Source organism: Acanthisitta chloris, unplaced genomic scaffold (assembly GCF_000695815.1).
Source record: "Acanthisitta chloris isolate BGI_N310 unplaced genomic scaffold, ASM69581v1 scaffold1678, whole genome shotgun sequence".
Taxonomy (NCBI): domain Eukaryota; kingdom Metazoa; phylum Chordata; class Aves; order Passeriformes; family Acanthisittidae; genus Acanthisitta; species Acanthisitta chloris.
Genome location: NW_008687382.1, coordinates 91,083 through 95,372, shown reverse-complemented (window position 1 = coordinate 95,372; position 4,290 = coordinate 91,083).

Sequence of the window (4,290 nt, the reverse complement as noted above, 5' to 3'; positions counted from 1 at the left end):
CGGGAGGTGGGGAGGCGGCACGGGTGTCGGGGTGAGTGCTGCGCACCGGGCTGGGGGAAGGCGCAGGTCTGGTGTCTGGGTGACGAGCAGGTAGACGGGCTCCTCCCTGCTGGAGCTCCAGCGCCTGCCGCAGAGACACAGGCAGCCCGTCCGGTGTGTGCCGCACCCGCGCCGGCAGCAGGGAAGGAGGAGAGGAACTTGCTGAAGAGGCTGCTGCTTGGAGAACACTGTCGAGGGTGTTACTCGGCTAGTGTGAGGATTCGGAGAGCGAGTAGAAGCCTACGGGGACACTGAGCAGGTGTAAAGCAGAGAGTGATGCGAAAGGGTCCCCCGAGGGAACACAGGCACTGAGGAAACGTGACAGATGTTGAGCAGGTGCGGAGCAGATGATGAGCAGGCCCAGATGTGGACACTAAACAGATTCAGGTGCAGAAGCTGAGCAGATGCAGATGCAAAGGCAGAGACTGAGTAGACATGAACCCAAAGCAGCTTTCAGATGCTGAGCACATGTAGGCACGAGCAGTCCTTTTTGTCTCTGATTCCCTGGGATTGGAAGATGCAATCCTACCACCGTGCAGGGTGTTCTCCTGTGATGTAGTGCAGTCCTGGGGACACAATTTGAACACCAGCAGTTCTGGGGAGGAGCTGTGACTTGGTGCAGGCAGCCTCAGAATGCAGTTACTCTGCCAGGTTTATGTTAATCTTGACATATGATGAGCTGGAATAAGAGCTACAGTGTGGTAATGCAACAAATTTCACTTAATCTCTAGCAGACTGCACTCCATATGGTTATATGATTAGCTCTTAGCTCAGGAGACACCAAGACTCAACGAACTGAAAGTGCACAGGGTATAGCAGCTTACCTGTATTTCAACATTTTTGACCTACTGAAGTGTCATTTTTCATTTCTAACCATATGGGGAAACCAGGTGTCTGCAAAATAGCACAGCCACACTGCACAAGTGTGTTTTGGGGAAGGAAACTGCGAAAGCACAAAGCACAACAGTGGCAAATGAAGTCAGAGGAGTGGATTTGGAGAACGTTGAGGGGAAAGGAATGAAGAAGTGGTCCACAAGGAGTGGTGAGGAGGGACTGTGGGTTGAGGAAAATCCCCATGGAAATGAATGATCCTGTCTCATGTCCCCATAGGACATTGGGGCAGCGGGTTCAAAAGACCAAGTAGTGGGATTTCTGGGAATGGGTAGTGTAGATGCCACCACCCAGAGAAAGAGGGAGCTTTGGCATTTGGTCACACTGGGAGAGACTAGCTCCAGGCAGATCATGGTGTCAAGAGACACTGCTTTTGAAACCTGGGGAGTTACATCACTTACACCATGGCTGAATTTGGCCCCGTGTCTTCAGAAGTGGCTGGTGTTCAACTTTCCCATGACTCTGTCACTGTGCCAGGCGGTGATCTCAGAGCACACTCGGAGCCAAAGCCAGTCTCCTCTGGGGGGAGGAAGGGGAGGACTGCTCCATTGAAGGAACTGCAAGGATGATACAGGCAAGTCTGAAATGTGCACACACACACGAACTGTTCTAGCTCCAGATTATTAGTCAGGTGGCTCAGAGAAGCCATCCTTCTCAAAGACTGAAGACTCAAAAGTGAGGAGAGCTGAGGAGCAAAAATAGCAGCAGGGAGAGTCCCATCCTTCTAGGAAGGAAGGATATTCAGGATCAGGTTCACCATCCCTTCTTTCAGCTGTTTGGTGACTCTCAGAATGGTCTTTCTGCTCTGCCTGAATTATGAGGGACTTTCTTTTAGAGAATAACTCACTTTTGACCAGTCATTCGCTTCAGGGATCTCCTAAAACTCACGGGGATCAGACCCCCTTAACTACTGACTTGGTTAGATTCAGGCTTGGAGAGTGTCTGCAGCAGTCTTGCAAATGGCTTTTTGCTTACCTTCCTGAGGAAAAACAGATGCCATTTTCCAAGGCAGCTTGAGAGACAAGGCAATTAAAGCCATGGGTCACTGGGGCCAAGCATCTCTTCCCTCGAAACCTGCCACCTCCAGAGTTCCAGATGGATTTCCTTTTTCTCCAGAGTTATGCAGCTTTGGCATGAAACACCTTGGTACTTAAGTGGTATAATACAGAGTGAGGCACTACCTGCTCACAACCTGAATTGCCTTCTCATCAAACTCGAACTGAACAGCTATCAGCCTTCCTGAGGCTTGCCAGAAACAGTAGCCATTTCTGCTGGAGCGGCAGTATGTGATGAATCTGCATTTTGTTGACAGCAGTGATAGGAAGATGGAAGGTCCCAAAAGAGCCTACTCCCTACATCACGTTATTCACAGAGAGACTACTGGTCTCATTATTTGTGCAGTCAATAGCTCTGGGCTGTCTGGGCTCCACAGTAGTAGCAGGGTCCAGTTGTGAGGATTCGTCCTGTCATATCAGACATAGCCTGGCATGGGTGCATAGGCTGTCACAGATTCTCTGTCTCCAGGCTAGGTTACTGCCACTGAGTGTTGTGGGCTGGAAGAGCTTGTAGGATATGCTTACAGGCTTTGTTCTGTGCTGGTAGGTGCACACATCTGGATGCCAGTGTGCTTAACACACCTCAGCTGTGACTGGACCAAGTTCCTTGAAAAATCACCTCACTCCCTTTGCCTGTGACCCCTTGCAAAAAGTCCTTTGTTCCAAAGCAGTTCCCTGGGAGTGAGACTTGCATCCTGAATACCCTACTATGAGAAGCAGGCTCCAGACTCACAGTGTTCAGAGTGAAACACACAACACAGCTCCATCTCCGCATCAGAGAGGGCTTGTTCCCAGGATACAAAGGGAACATGAAACTTCATAGGGAAGGAAAGAGAAGAGAGCTATTACTATTCTCACTGGGAAGGTCTCCTAAGACCAGCACCTTGCTGGTGAACTAAGTAGGTAGAAAGCAATGTGGTGACAGCAGGCAAAATACAACAGATACAGTAATCTCTTACCACTGTAGCGGCCTAGTTGAGCTAAAAATCTTAAGGAGATGATAAACCATAAATTATTTTCCTCATTGGCACTGTCCTTTAGGACCAGATCAGCAGTCTCTGAATAGATTGTCAGGTAAAGCATTACTCTTGGAAACAAATACTGAGCTAGACTGACCACTGGTCTGATGTGGAAAGGCATTTCTGATGATTATTGGGACACTCCTTATGGACAGGCAGTCAGGCCTGAAATGGAAGAGTGAGGCTGTTAACAGCACTATTAATAGGGCTAGGAGTGCAAAACAGCTTTGGGGGTATTAAAACACAGTGTCTGCCTAGGTCTAGGACACAGAACAGTTACCAGTGTTAGACTTCAGCTGGGAATGTCTTTGGGCATTTAATCTTGGGTGTAATAAGAGCTTGGGTTTTCTGCTGTGCTTTGCTGTGGCACCAAACCTAGAACTGTGGGGACCACAGTTGGGTGTCTGTATGTGGCTCTGTGGCCACCGCAGAGTTGTTGGGCTGAGCATAGCAGCTCATGGTTGCAGTGGGGTCTGGTCTCTTGAGATTGGTGAACACCCATCTCTTCAGTAACAGCCAGAGACCTTCCCATATGGGAAAGCTGTTCCATTCAGTAGTACTAATGACAAAACTCTTCCAATTAAAGCCGAATGTGAGCATCTGGTCATTAGCTCGCTGAGTAAAATTTCAGCATCCTAAGAACACATCCTTGAAAACTGGCAGGCACCTTCTTGCTGAATCTGAGTGAAGCACAAGAGGAAGACCTCCCTCTCCATGGAGATGACTCCAGAAATATATCAGTGTTGCTCAAATCATAATTTGGCATGGGAGGTGAACCTCTGCACTCAGGTGCTGTTTCACATTAGCCCATCTTCAGAAGCTGTTTCTCAGGGGAGACAGTGGTGGTGGTGTGAAAAGAGGGACCTGCAGGACTCCAAGAATCTAACTTAAGTTGAAGGTTGCTTCAGCTAGGGCTTCTAGCCTGTTTGTCACAGCCTGGAACCATATATGGGAACAGGTGATAGTTTTTCTTTCTGTTTCTTTTTGTTTGTTTATTTAGAACATATCAGCTAATATGAAAGCCTGGTGTTGCACTGGACAACAGTCATAGGTCATATGAGAGGCTCTCTAGGGCTGCAAACAAACCTGCATGTGGACTTAGAGCAGGAGCTGCCGTGTCTTGTCTGCAGGAAGCCTCCGTGATCCTAGAGACTTGAAGGCTAACAGAGGTCAATAGGAGATGAACAGCAACACCAAAGTATGTTGCCAAAATGGTCCCATTGACGAGAGTCTTACTTTCTCTTGAGGACTCTGATTTGGATTTCATAGCTTTTAACTACTCTCTT